Here is a 16,394-nt window from a genome sequence, read left to right as displayed (position 1 = left end):
TTTTTGCCATGGCTCACACGAAAAACACTGCACGTAAGCATCCACCATCACCTCATCGTCCTCCACTGCCACCTCCACCTCCCTCTCCCCCTCATCCACACACCACTGACACCTCCACCTCCCTCTCCCCCTCATCCACCATCACCTCATCGTCCTCCACTGCCACCTCCACCTCCCTCTCCCCCTCATCCACACACCACTGACCCGGCCACCACCATTGACCTTGATCGAGAGATAGGGAGTGATGTTGACCCTGATCGAGTGCCATGGGGTGATATTCCTATCCCCCCAATACGTTCCACAACTAGTGGGAAGAGTTTACATCGAGGCATGGGTCCGTTGCCAACACGAGAAGACATGGCATCGGCAACAAGCGCAGCAACAATAGAAGCAACAACAGCTAGCAACAACAGCTAAAGGAGCTCCATCATCCTCTCGGCGTAAATGTGCACGAGATTGGAGTGCACGTGCACGTCCTCCTCAACTACCTGCAAGAAACCCTCCTCCTCGTGCCCCTGGAGGAAACAACGCAATGGCATGGCAGCTCTAAAGGAGATTCGGAGGTTCCAGAAGAGTGTCGACCTCCTCATCCCCAAGAGCTCCTATTGCACGTGTTGTAAAAGAGATACTATACGATTTTGGGGGCCAAGACAAGAGATACTATACGATTTTGGATATATACAGAGTGCCAGTTCACAATTTTACATGGTGTCCATGTACTCAAATCATAGATTTAGGCATGGAGTGAGCATGGGTGATTAGAGGTGTCTATGAAGGCAAAGTAGAGATATAGGCATGTGTTGAGCATGGATGATATATGGAGGATCATAAAGGCCACTTCATGATGTTCACTGCACCATTGTACAGCTACTCATTCATATTATTGATGAATCCATGTACACTTTGGTGATTTAAATCTTATAGAATTAAATTGTCAAAGTGAGCCCCATTTGTATCATACATTGCAAAATACATTGCAAGAATATAAAGTCTTTTCAAAACTATCTATATCATACATTGCAAGCATGTATCATTTGAAGGCCTTAAAAAGCAAAAAAAGCCCCAACTTGAACAGGGTGACTTTTTCCCAGACACAGGAAGCCTGTTTGGGCAAAAGTCACCCTATTCAAGTTGGGTCTTTTTTGCTTTTCTAGGCCTTCAAATGATATATGCTTGCAATGTGTGATATAGATAGTTCTCAAAATATGCTTCCAATGTCAGCATCAGGGACATTGCAACATTTTACCATTTTACTTTGAACTCTAAATAACTAGGTGATGTCACGGAGCCAGTGTGAAGGCACCACATTTTCCATTTTATCGGGTAGCTCATCATGGGAAAAATGTATTTATCTATGGTTCACATTAATCAAACTCTCTCCTTCCATGTGTAAGAACTCTCTCATCATGTAAAAGGGTATCTTTTATGATCTTAATACTACTTTGTAGGGCACTATATATCTTAATACTACTTTGTAGGGCACTATATATCTTTAATTTTAAGCACCTAGTTTATAGCAAGGCCTATATGAATGCTTATACATGACAGTTGAAGGCTAGAAAATTCAAAAGGAGCCCCAATCTGAACAGGGTGACTTTTGCCCAGACAACAAGCCTGTCTGGGCAAAAGTCGCCCTATTCAGGTTGGGGCTATTTTTGTATTTGGTGGCCTCCAATTGTCATGTACAAGAATTCACATTCATATACACATAGGCCTTGCTGTCAATTAGAGCTGGGTGTTGGCTAAATTAGACAGAACTACACACTCATTGTGGTTAGAGAAGACAGGGGGGACATCATGGGAAGTTGGCCCAAATTAATCAATACTGATACCACATAATAAACATGCATGCAATCTAGTGTTATCCACAATCTCTCTCTCTTTCTCTCTCTCTCTCTCTCATATCATGGCTAGATAGGACACAACTACACACCCATTGTGGTTAGAGAGGACAGGGGACATCATGGGAAGTTGGCCCAAATTAATCACTATTGATACCACAAACTAAACATGCATGCAATCCAGTGTTATCCACAATGGCTCTCTCTCTCTCTCATATCATGGAAACTTACACTATTCAAACTTCATGTAGACATCATGTATAGAAAAGCCCACTTGTATTAATAAAAAGGAGTTACATTGATTGTCTTTAACAAAGTAGTAGTGTCGAACTAAATATCTAAGATAATTTTCTAGGCTAACTCATAATGTTCTTGAGATGCCTAGCTACAGTCTTGTGCCTTTTCTTGCTAAGTGGAAGGGTCCCCGACAATATGGCATTGACGACACAATCTAGGTCCTTCTGACCAATACTCTCCGGCCGCAAAATGCAGTGTGTGCGAGCACTTTAGAAGCATAATCCCCTAGGAAGGCAGCATATGTTGTAGCCTTGTTGATGAGCACTATCTTGTCAGCGTTTCTTGAAATCGTTGACAAGCATAGGACCTTGCTAATTTCTTTGAGGGCTAACATGTAGAAGCTTGCCATGGGGGTGAATACATTGTACACCACAACAAGGTGTTGAAGTGCAATATGACCCATGTAATGGGCCAACGCAGCATCTCTTCCAAAACCCTCGCGTGTGCCACCTTTACATTGAGCCCAAGCATCTACCAGAGACTATATGCTGCACACAAGAAAGAGGATTAGTGGAATTCTAGTAGTATTATCAATTATGTTTATTAGATTCATACATAATTTATCTTACCGTGTGTTTGAAATCAGAGCCAACCACCTCAGGCTTACAAATGTCAATGGAGGACTTGTGTTCCTCCAACGACACTAATGTAGCATCCTCAGACTCTCTAGTCGGCACGGCAATTGTTCCTGAGCTTTTCTAAACTCCTCCTCAGTCACACAAGGCTTTGATCAGCCTCTGTAATTGTTGATTTCAGGATCATCTCACCGACTCATGCACACCACCCCCTACACCGGAACAAGCCCTTGTTGTAAAGCCTCCAAGCCCTTGTTGTCGATGGGAAATTCATCATTCACAGCTAACAAGGAGAGTCACTCGGCTTGGTTGAGCTTGTAGACCTTTTCTAGGTCATGTAAAAAGAGGAATTCCTCCCCTTCAATCACCACAGAGCTGAGCTTACTAAGCTCAAGCTCTGACATCTCATGTGTAGCCTCCTTTCCCTTGCCCACTATATCTGGTACATCTAGGGTACCCTCTATAGAACCCTCCCCACCTCTTCTCCACCCTCTATTGTGGCTGAGGCACTTGCCTCTCCAGAGTATGGCACCAATGCCTTTGATGAGGATGCTTCACCAGATTGAGGTGCCTCAATTTGGAGGAGGAGATCTTTGGCCATAACGGCCTCAACAAGCTTGTTGAGGACCTCAGGTTTAGGATCTTCCTCCTTGCCTTGTACCATGCCTCCAATTGAGACATCCTCCACCTCTACCTCTTCATTAGAGGCTTTCTCACCACAAAGGTATATGAAGGTGGCAACCCAAGAGAGGAAATCGAGGCCAATCTTCCCCCTCTGAAGTGCAAGCATCTCCTCCTTGGTGATCTGCTTATAGTGACCACCAAGGAGCACAATATCTTGGAACTTTTGCAACCTCCTGAGGGCATTCATGTCATTCTTGTTAATATATCATAGGAGATTGCATGGCACCCAATCACCGTCCTCCTGTGGGTAGCTTGACAGTCCATGGCCTCATGTACTCCTCCAATGGCCTCATGTACTCCTCCATGTAGTCAAGAGTACCTTTGTAGTCCTCTTCTGCTAAGAGGATGGTCGTTCCAAAGTCAATCTCGCGACGGGAGAAGATAAAGAAAAGTTCCTCTCTATCAAGCCACTTGGTCCTCTTCAAGAACTCAAGAAACCTCTTGTATGCCATGTTTGGGTCCATGCTGGAAGGGAGTGACAAATGCTATAAATGGAGTGATGAGTGCTGAAAGAGAGAGGAACTTCAAAACAAAGTGTTAGAAAATGAGAGAGGTCCTATATTTATAGACTACAAAATTAAACATTGGGCATTTCAGACTATAACCCAGTAAATAACCCCAAATTTATATAAAGATATAAATTAAATCGACAAGAAATAACACAAGTGGTCATTCACAAGGAACCATCATTTTATAATAGGTTTGATACAAAACCATACTAATAAACAAAAAAAAAGACAAATAGCCCCTCGACGACTTGTGACACTAATTTTGAAGTTGAAATTTGCATCCACCATTACTCTAGTCTTTGTAAACCTTTAAGCTCTTCTCCAAATGTCTTCCAATCTAAACAAGGAAACACAAGTGTAATAAATAAAACAACATATTCAAAAAACACAAAGCAACGCAAATTTACACATATCAAAGCTCACCTTTTGTCAGCCAATCTTGAAGCTTGCTTCTTGGACATCTTGAAATTCCAGAATGAGAAAATGCTCCCAAATATCTCCCAAGTTCCATTCATTTCTTGCATTCACCACCTCAATTGAACCATCAGGGAAGAGTCACAGATAAATCTATGGGTGTATCCACATGCTCACTTGATTGCAAGGGGACCCACTCCCCATTCTTCTTCATCCATCGTTCATCAAAGAATCGAATGGATAAGCTCTGACAAGTCTTCAAGTATCGAAAGGTCACACTTGAAGAAGGCACCACTTTACACAAGTAGATGTCACCTTTCTATAACCCCTCCACAATATTCCATCCAATACCCAAGACATTGTCAATTTGTTCAATTTGCAATTTCTTGCAAATGAACATTATTGGGGTGGGTTATGGAGAAAGCATAGAGAACATAAATACAAATAGATGGATTGGGGCAAACCATCCAAGCCCCACAGACTTAGAGGCCTTAGAGAATTTTAAGGAGGAGTGTATGTCAGAATACATCTTGTTTTTGAAAGCATTAACACTCCACCTATCCCGAATTGGCCACTCTACACTATGTAAAGAGTCCACAGAGGGATCTCCTCAAGGCTACCATATTCTCTGTAGGCCGAGAAGGGACTTTGTAAGAGTGTGTGTAAAAGAATATATTTTTGTTGAAGAGGGCTCTATGATTCTCACCTGGAAACATTAGCTCACCTATTGTACTATGAAAAGCACCAAACACATGAGTGAGGCTTCTCAAAGGTTGTTCTTCAATATAGCTTGATGGAAAAATGTCTGCAACCCTCATACCATAATTAGTAAAACAAAACAAGCCATTTCTAAATAAAATTACAACCACATACTTACAGTTGCAAGGGAGCCTATTCCTCTCCATGGAAGGAGGAAGATACATGTCTATAGCCATGTAGACATGTTGTATTATTGCCTTGATTTCTCCATTCTTATGCTTCTTAAAATAAAGAATCCTTCCCTTCTAATGGTGTTCCAAAACACCACAGTTAAGAACTCGATGTGGACCTGTGGCACTTGGTTGCATATAAACCCAATCTTTCATCCTAAATGGATGCCCGATCCACACACCTTCATCATCTATAGTGTTGTAGAGAAGGTATTCAAAGATGGAATCACTTGGTCTCTTACTAGAGGTAGGCATAATGAGATGTATGGGTGAAGAAGAGAGGAAAAGAGAGGGCACAACAACTTAAGAAATGTTTAAAGAAAAAGAAGATTATGAAGAAATAGAATATTAAAGTTTGGTATGGGTGAGCAAGAGAGAGCAAGATGAGATTAGGGAGGGTATAATAGCTTTAGAGATGATTATGCAATAGTAGAAGATTAAAGAAGCTTGTGAAAGAGGATTAGAGAGAGATTAAGAGCTTAGAGAGCTGAAATGAGCTTGAAAAAAGGGTTTCCCACCATAGAATATGATTAGGTACCTTTTTTGAGGTAAAAACACCTTTTTGGAGAGGGAAAACCAAAATTTCAAAGTTTTAGGTTTTGTTTTTTGGCCGAGCTACACTTTTTTATTTAAAAATGTTGGCCCATGTCGTTTCAAAAAGGAGATTTGACCCTTGAATTGAGCTTTGGTGTGACCTCTAGAGAGAGGTGGAAGATAGGGGGACAAGGCTAAGAAATGTAATAACTACCCTATATTTTATAGCTAAAGCTAGTGGATAGAATGTGCACTCCCCCCCCCCCATTGATGGATATCTTGATTAGCACTAATTTTTTTATTATTAAGGGCCCATTTTATAGTCCTTTTTCTCCCTAATGCATTCCCCTGATAGTTTATCTGTACTTCTTTCATACCCCTTTTATTACACTTTATTCTCTCTTTAATGAACATTACTCACATTCATGAGGCAGATATGAAAAGATTCTATCACATGGAGTGAACGGGCATGCCTTAAGATCATATAGTTGTACCTCTATGAAGTGAATGGCCGTTCACTTCTCAAAGAAGTCATACCTCTGTGAAGTGAATGGCCATTCACTTCTCAGACTGAACTGTGCCTATTTTTTTCTCAAGTTTTTCCTTGATTTCAAATCCTCAATGATCATTTTTTGTGTTTTTTTTTGTGCATGGCTTAGGCTAGTCCCAAGATATCCAATGATGCATACAATTCCTAATTAATCATAATATCCTAAGATTAATTATGGGATTAAGCTAGCATGCAGTTTTCAACTAGTTGAAGAAAAGAAAAAATCAATGGACTCAAGAGCAAGATTAGGGCACTTACTTGTAGCTCCCGCTTTTGGTGTAGCCTCCTAAGCTCCTCATGCTCCAATTTCTCCATTGAACTCCATTGTAGGAAGAAAAAAAAATTACACAAATCAAACATGTATCTCATAACCCACTCCTACATGTGGATTTGGATTCCATTCAAGAAAATCAAGACTCTAGCTAATGAATAGAATGTGGAGGGCCCTAATCTAAGTGTAATCCCCAGTAGGTGGTGCCAAAGATATTCACCAAAATGAGCATACTTCCTTGTATAAGAGCAGAAGAAGAGAAGAGACAAGAGACGATACAAGGGTCAGTTCGGGAACATGCACTTAGCCAACCCTATGAAGGTTAACTCCTAGATGTGAAGCCACTAATGACTCACTCCACCACCACTTGTATCACCCAAGTGGAGCTTTCCTCAAGCTAAGTGGAGAGAAATGAGAGAGGGAGCTATGGAGAGCTCAACTCCTAGTTAATGCCTTCATGTATGCAAGAGTCAAAGAGAGAGAGCAAGAAAAAGACGATGGAGAGACAAGCAAAGGGAGCATCACCTACACGCACACACATACAACCTAGCAAGAAAGCATGCATACACACAAGATCACCACCATTGCCACACGAGAGAGAGAGAGAGAGAGAGAGAGAGAGAGAGAGAGAGAGAGAGAGGGGGGGGGGGAGAGAGAGAGAGAGAGAGAGCAAAACTCAATTGTGATAATGGGACTATCCCTTTTCATATTTCATAAGTCACTTATATACATGAGCTCTCTATTTACAATGGCCAGCCGCCCCATTTAACGATTGGGGGACTCAAAATTGGTTCTTCTAGCTCTATGTACACCTAGGCTTATGCGGCCAACATTACACATGTCTGAAGCTCGATCATCCCATATATCTTTTACATGTAGCGCTTAGCATGATTTAAATAAAAATGAGCTACATGAAGCGTACCCATGCTTTAAAATAATGTTAACCATTGTGTTTAACAAGCTCAAACCCTGTCCTTTTTTTTCATTGGTTTTTTTTTTAAAGTTTATTTGTGACACTAGAAAACACCTAAAGGCCTATTCATGCCATCTACCAGGAGCCCCACCAAAGGCCCTCCAAACACTGCCACTGAAGGGGATTTAATTCCCACTAGGCTAAGTCCAAGTGAGTGGTAAGATTCGATTTAAGATAAAAAAAGGAAATCTTATTTTGAAATTAATAGTAGGCAACCATTGGCTGACCTAGAAAAGCTATCAAAAACCTAGAATGTCATAAGATTTGAAGTAGAAAATGAAGCACTGGGGAGATGGTAGATCTAATCAACCCTTTCTAGTGATGGTTACATATGCCATTGGAGGGTAGCCCAAGTTTTCTATCCTTATGGTGTGAAGTTTGAACTGCTTAGAGGGAAGCCAATTTCCCTCTAGCCGCCCACTAGCCCCCCTAGGGTGAACAACTCCTAACACATTATACAAAACCACCAATTGTGAACTCATGCATTAGGGTGAAGTTAGGACTAATAAAGAGATTAGAGTGACTCAAGGCCCACGGGCCACCAACAATGTGATCAAAGGGTAGGACTAAAAATTGCAGCCCTACCTTGACCCTTTTTTTTTTAAGGCCTTGAAGGTTGGCTGGCCTTCAATGGCATAGCCCAATTTTGTCAATCGTACGAGTCACAAGAAAACAAATAACAAATCTTAGCCTTCTACAATAATTCTTGCAACTAATTCTTTGTATAGCTAGTCTTCTTGAATCAGTATTGAATACATAAAAACTAAACAAGAACTCTAAATAAATCATATTTTGACACAATACAAAAAGAGATCTTGCTTGAAAGCTCAACAAAAAAGTGCCTAAATTCAAAAATCAGTCCCATTCTACTAGGCTTGTAAGTCTTCTTGTAGAAATCATCCACCAACAAAGTCTACTAAATTCTTAAAAAGGCTATAAATTACTCATATTGCCGATTCTTGAGGTCTGTAAGCTTTTATGGACACCCAAATATCAAAAAAAATCCCCATTCCACTTCATCTAGAGATTGTGGTACTGAGAGAGACAAAAACATGAGATTATCCAATGTAGAAAGCACATCAAATAACTTCTCTCATCATCCTTGATCTTGTTTTGTTTTGAAAAACTACGCTCACAACATGCTGTGCTAACAGAAATCACAAGTATTATTTGCCACAGTTTTCGAAGATTACAATAAGATTCAATCCATCCCTCCTCCCTGTGTTACATTGCTCCCAAGCTTTAAAAAAACTGTAGCTTGAAAACTCTTTTGTAGACAACTATAGAGAAATACTCCATTTCTCTTTCACACTGATTGGCATCCACAATGCTTTCAAACTTCTTGTGCATACGACTTAGTAATTTTGATTTGTATCATCTCTAATCTCTATATCTCTGTGATAATGTTTAGGAGAAAACACCTTAGCAACATTAAACAATGGCAAGTCCATACAATGCTCACAGTCAACCCTACAATTTCTTTTTCCACAAACTTAACTCCCAACAAAGCAAAGAATTCATGGCATGTCTTGCCACTTTTATTATTTCCCAAGCATGAGTAGTGCAAAGTCATGTCTATGGAATTTCCCATCATTATCAACATGACAAATCACAACATCTTTTGAGTTTGATAAAAAATCTCTCAAACTTTTAGACCCATTAACCAAAAGGATGTTGTAGATACCTTTTTTGAAAAAGCTCTATGATTACAACATCCAAAGATGTTGCTATCTCTGTGATTTCAATGTTCTCCTTCTGAAATTTTTGATTAATCACATTCATTTCATACAAAATGTCGATCAGCAACAAATGTAAGAAGAACTGCACCTAAAATGTATTATGGGCATGGTGTACAAAGAAGCATCACTTTGCTTGAATTCCAAAAGCAATGCTAGCATCATCATTCCCAACCTTCTCATAGTTTGTCCTCTTGACCAACCAATGTACATAATGATTTTTTACAACCTCCAAAGGTCTAAGATTAAAATCTTTCATAAGCTTCTCAATGGCTTTGTGCCTCTTTAAAGATTTCCAACCCATGCATGAACTTTATTTGTAAATGCATCCATTTGAGAAAATTCATAGAAGTGATCTAAAATTATAAGGGATTTTCTATGTGTCACACAATGGACCCCCACAATATGAACAACAACCTCTGAAAGTTGCATAAGAGCACCCTTGTTTTGTTGAGAAATGTGGTGCCAAAGAGTACAATGAAAAGATAGGGAGTGAGTTGAGTAAGCTACGCAAGAGAAAAATCTAGCAAGTTGCCACATCATCAAGGCTAACTTATCCCACATGAGCTCTCAAGAAACTTAGTAGACACCTCATATAAAAGGGGCACTTCCAAGCAATGTAAACACATCAACTCATCTCAAGCAATATCAAGTAAGTATATTTGGTTGCACATCTTGTTAATCTCTTTTAGTTATTCTCTACTCTTGTTCATTTTAATCATGTTTAGCATTTGCTTTAATCCACCTTAGCTTAATCGTAGCCTTAATCCATGTTTCTCAACATGGTATCAAAGCCAAGTTGGTTAGACTTAGCAAGGATAATAGGTTAGACTATGCATTAGGATTAGATATTCCTCTTTCTTTCACTCTTGAAAAGTGGTGCCACCAAATTGAAGCATTACTGCCCAAGATGGAAGAAGATTAGCATTGCATTAGCATCTCGATTAGGATTAGGTATTCCTCTTTCTTTCACTCTTGAAAAGTGGTGCCACCAAATTGGAGCATTGCAGCCCAAGATGGAAGAAGATTAGCATTGCATTAGCATCTCGATTAGGATAAGACAAAGTGCATTCTCTAGTAGTGCAATCTTGCTTCTAGTCGGAGAGCACAACATTGACAAGTCTCTCTAGCTCCATTTTTGGCATCACATCTATGTGCTTGTCAACTACAACTTGCCCAACTAATGGTTATAGCATTGCTCTCTTGACTACACGTAAATAGTACTTCTAGCTTCTTTTTATGAAAGTTGTAAACATTGTCAATTGCAATAAGTAGTAGCAAACTTAGTGCACAGCCATCGTGGGCACTACAACAGAATGAGGGTCTAGCAACAAAAATAGCAACGTTTTTATAACTAGAAGGGTAGCTAGGTGTCGGACCATTTTCGCTGCTAGAAACACTGTTATTACAATGAAGAGGTGTCTAATTGGAATCCTCATTGGATTTTGAGTGATCTTCATCATCTGATTCTTTATCCTCTTCACTTTCTTCACACTGATAATCTGGATCCTCCTCTTCTTCTTCCCCTTCATCCTACATATATGCCATCAAGCGTAAGGTAAGCAAGAGCATTAAAATATAATTAGATGTAGAAAAGAGAATGGTTTAGGCAACACATTACTCATTAGCTTGAGTCCCCAAAATAGACTCATCCAAGCGTACACCTTGCGTACGCATCCACACCCACAATTGCGGATGGGGGACTCTATACCCATAGCCATATTCCTCCTTTGTTGGGTCACACCCAATAACCTCCCTCTACAAAAAATAATTAAGAAAATATATAATTATTTCAAGAAAACAATATAGTACAAAATGAAATGTAAGGAGAGAAGAAATGATACTTACGAAATGAGCAAGAAAGGAATATTTCCCACCACCAGAGCCGAAGTGTGCAGCCCCTCTCTTCCATAGTCAAAGCACTCGCCGCTACTTGTTGTTGAAAAGCACCTAGGTGATTTCTCACGAAGCTGCGTGCGTGCCTCCAATCCTCACACTAGGCTTCTCTGAATTATTCTTTGCTGCTCTCTTGATATTTCCACACGCTCCCCACTATTAAAGCCAAAGGCAACTCCTCTTTTGCAAGAGAAGCATAGGCCGTATGCCATATGCATACAGCCTATACATAACGCCTATGCATACAGCCCATGCATACGGCCTATGCATAGGTCCTATGCATATGGCCTATGCATAGGCCGTATGCATAGGGCTTATGCATAGGGTATGCATAAGGCCTATGCATAGGCCTTATGCATACGGCCTATGGCCTATGCATATGCCCTATGCATACGGCATATGGTCTATGCGTAAGGCCTATAGGCTCTTGACCTAAACCTAATCCCCGGCACCCAAGGGTACAAAAACACAAAGAGAATAAGCATAAATAAAGAGGGCTTACCTCTACTAGCCGAATCCATATGAATCGTATGCGTGGCCTATACCCTTGGTGGTTGTTTGCTTTAATAGACCTACAAAAGATTATCATAATAAATCAAAACATTAGTTTTCTTTAATAGACCTACAAAAGATTATCAAAACATTAGTTCATTAGTTCATAAGCCCTATGTATAATATAAGAGGGCTATGCATAGGGCCTATTGCATAAGAGGGCTATGCATAGGGACTGTGCATAAGAGTATGCATAAGCCCTATGCATAAGGGTATGCATAAGGCCTATGCATAAGCTCTATGCATAAGGGTATGCATAAGGTCTATGCATTACGGCCTATGCATAAGCTCTATGCATAAGGGTATGCATACGGCCTATGCATAAGGCTATGCATAAGCCCTATTGCATAAGAGGGCTATGCATAAGCCCTATGTATAGCCTAGCCATATTGCATAAGAGGGCTATTGCATAAGCCCTATGTATAGCCTAGCCGTATTGCATAAGAGGGCTATGCATAGGGCTTATGCATACCCCTATGCATAAGGTTATGCATAAGCCCTCTGCATAAGGCTATACATAAGGCCTATACATAAGCCCTATTGCATAAGAGGGCTATGCAATAAGGCTATGCATAAGAGGTCTATTGCATAAGAGGGCTATTGCATAAGGCTATGCATAAGCCCTATGCATAAGGCCTATGCATAAGCCCTATTGCATAAGAGGGCTATGTATAAGCCCTATACATAGCCTAGACCTATTGCATAAGGGGGCTATGCATAGGGCTTATGCATACCCTATGCATAAGCCCTATGCATAGCCCTATGTATAAGAGGGCTATGCATAAGAGGACTATGCATAAAGAATCCTATTGACTATTGACCTAATCCTAATCCCTGGCACACCCAAGGGTGCAAAAACACAAAGACAAGAAGCACAAATGAAGAAAGAGGGCTTACCATATGAGAGGCTATGCCCAAAACCTTGCTCACTAGAATAATCCTACAAAAAAGAAACATAATAAATAAAAAAGTTAGTCCTCATTAACACGTTAGTAAGCAAGAAGAACAAGAGAAAAAAGAGGTGAGTACCCTAAACCCTACTCTTAATGAATAAGTGAATGGAAAAACTAGTTTATGTTAAGCCTAAACCCTAGCATAATGCATAGAATGCTTAATAGAAAGCTTTAATGGAGAGCTCTCCATCAAAGCTCTCCATCAAAGCTCTCCATAAGAGCTCTATGCACTAGGTTAGGGTTAGGGAAAGGGATAGGAAAGAGAGGGGAAGGGAGAAAAGGAGAGAGGGGAAAGGGATAGGAAAGAGCTCTCCATCAAAGCTCTCTATAAGAGCTCTATGCACTAGGTTAGGGTTAGGGAAAGGGATAGGAAAGAGAGGGGAAGGGAGAAAAGGAGAGAGGGGAAAGGAGAGAAACTCACATAAAACTATTTCCAAGCTTTCCATGAAAGCTTGGAAGAAGACATGAAACCATGAAAGAGGGAAGAAAGCAAGAAGTGCTTACCTTGGAGAGAGAGACTTGATTGATCCAACACCCTTAAGGGATGAGTTGAGGTGAGAGGAAAACTTGGGTTGTAGGAGTAGGTTGTGCATGTGCAGGATAGGGGAAGTAGGTAGGTATTGACACCCATCGATGGCGATTTAGGCAGAGTCACAGTTTCGTAGGTTGTTGCTAAGCAGCGAAATTTTATTGCTAGCTTCGCTGGTGAGCAATGAAATTTTACCGCTGAGCAGCGTATTGTCACTGCTCGACAGCGGATTTTCACTGCTGTGCAATGAAAAAATGCTACTGTGGTCGCTATTTAGCAGCGAAACCCTAGGTAATTTTCTATTTGCAGTACTGGATGTTGTTGTGTGTTTTGGATGAACCCTAAATCAGTTTTGCCTAGGTTAAAGATGTCTGACATTGATCATCAAGGGCCGGAAGTTGGATCCGAGGCATGGTTGAGAGAAAAAATTTGATGTATGTGTGATCGATGCAAGGGCCAGTATATATGACAATGTCATATAGCAATTGAGCATGTCCAAACATATGGTCTTCATGAGGCAGTGGCACAACCAAGTGCAGATGATGACATGGAGGAGAACCATAGGAGAGTTCTAGGTAACATGCCACACCATTTGGTGACATCAGGTAGAGTGCGGAAGGTGGCAAGGCTTCATATGGAAAGCATGGCTAAGACTCATCTTCCCCGACCAATGAATGAGGTGCCTCCACCATTGCCACATGAGGAGGAAGAGAATCTCATCATGGATGACATGGTGAATGACTTCTTTGGACAGGAAGTCATAGATGATAGTGAGCAAGCTCCAATGTCACAAGAGGAGGAAACCTTGCATAGAGAGGCAAGCACACCTTTGTATGAGGGATGTTCATACTCCACACTACGAGAAAACTTGGAGCTATTGAACTTGCAAACAACTTATGGATGGAGTGATGCAAGTGTCACAAGTCTTCTTCGGTAAGACTGCCTCATTCTATTGAAAATATTTCATGTTCTATATACTCTCCTTGCTAATATTTTGACATATGATTTCTTACCCTATGTTGTAGGCTTATCAAGAATATTCTTTCCCCTCAAAATCTCTTACCGAACTCACGAGATGGGTGTTGTAAAATGCTCTCTATGCTAGGTATGGATTATACAAAAATACATGCATGTCCCAATGATTGCATGCTATTTAGAGGGGTTAATAAAGATGCAACACAATGTCTACAATGTGGGGAGAGCCTCTATAGGGATGATTTGCAAGGAGATAAAGTTTCCTGAAAGGTTTTGATACACTTCCCTATCATTCCTCGCATCTAAAACATGTTTAAATGTAAGGGGATTGCTGAACTCATGACATGGCATGCTACTCATCACTCGACTGATGGCATCATGAGGATGGTTAACTGATTCACCGGCATGGCAACATGTGGAGCATCAATGGCCAGAGTTTAAAGATGAGCCTCATCACTTACGTCTTGGCTTGGGCTTGGATGGTGTTAATCCATTTGGCTTCAAGTCCGTATCATGGTCTACTTGGCCTATTGTATTGGTGAATTACAACCTCCCTCCATGGGTGGCAATCAAGAAAGGTCATATCATACTTGCTCTCCTTATACCACGCAAGTATAAGGTGGCAAACATGGATGTATACCTTGAGCCTTTGATTGAGGAGCTTGAGACACTATGGCAAGGTATCAAAGTACATGATGTTTCAAGGCCAATAAATAGGCGTGAGGCGGAGGTGAAAGGAGTTTTGCTTTAGATGATGCATGACTATCCCAGGTTCTCAGAGTGCTTAGGTACCTACTTGAACCTTATATCCATAAGAGTTTAGTCTTTAAACTTTAAGTTTATATCTCTACCTCAATCATCTCAATTTTAAAACATTAGGGAAAATTTGGACTTACTTTTGGGCCTTTTAAGCTCTTTGAGATTCTAGGGAATATTCCATAAGGAGGACCAATCAGGGTGAGGCTTCTGTATGGAACTTTTGAGGTTATTTTTTGGTGGGGAGGCCATAACTTGAGCATAAAAACTCCAAATTTATCGGAGGTTGGTGCGCTAGAATCCTCTCATCAAGATCTTTCCAATGATATGTTACATGATACAGTTTTGAGGTACTATGGATAGAGTTATCCACGATCCCTCTTTTCGTAATAGAATGATGACTTGGTATTTCTTAGAGGGCCCAAAAATGAGTCCAAATTTTCCCTAATGTAGGTTTGGCAACCTCCAGACATCATGCATGTCCGATTTGCGGACCATCACTTGTTTCGAAAAGACCCTCTACACTTGAGAAGATGGTGTATGACAAACATCATTGATTTCTCCCTCCTTCACATCCCAAGTATGTGCCACATGATGTCTCACCCACTTGTGATGAGAGGTAGAGATTCGTTTGAGGCATGGAGAAGCACTCCCAATCCACCACCAAATGGGATGTCTAGACACTCAATCTTCTTTTCGACTTCCATATTGGTGTGACATGAAGATCAATCATCTCTTAGATCACATGCATATCTTCAAGAATGTGGCAACAAATATTTGGTACCATTTAATTAATAAAAGAGATACAAAGGGTGCAAGGGATGACTTACAAAACATTGGATGCCTTCAAAGTGCATGACCAATTAAAAGTGAGAGTGGCAAAATAGTCCTACCAAAGGCACCATGGGTATCTAAGAGGGAGCACAATAAGGTGAAAAGTGTGATCGCCTCTTTTTGTACACCAACGGGAGTAATGCATTCATTGAAGGATGCCTTCACGAAGACCAAAAAGAAAGGAGAGGAACAATTATATGGCCTCAAGACACATGATTGGCACAAGATATTACAAGTATATAAATATTTGCTTTTCCATTTTCTCTTTGTGATACATAATTTGTAAGCTCATATATTAAATTCTATTTTTTTATGCATAGTTTATTCTTCCAATTGCTATAGTTGGTTGTGGAGACAAGAAGGTGAGAGAGGATATTTACAAAATGGGAAGCTAGTGAGGTATGAATCTTCTCTTCAATTCACTAACTTTTATATTGCTTATTTGGAATTCTCATGCGCTCACAAGTTATGTATTGGTAAATAGTACACATAATTGTTATGTATATAGGTACATATTCTTAAAGGATATAGATACTACATCTATTGAGATGGCTCATCTCAATGCTATTAAGGCAGTGTGTATGAT

The sequence above is a fragment of the Cibotium barometz genome, chromosome 24, assembly GCF_041138505.1.
Source record: "Cibotium barometz isolate CiBa-2024 chromosome 24, ASM4113850v1, whole genome shotgun sequence".
Classification (NCBI taxonomy): domain Eukaryota; kingdom Viridiplantae; phylum Streptophyta; class Polypodiopsida; order Cyatheales; family Cibotiaceae; genus Cibotium; species Cibotium barometz.
The sequence above is the reverse complement of the archived record's forward strand: the minus strand, read 5'-3'. Positions refer to the sequence as shown.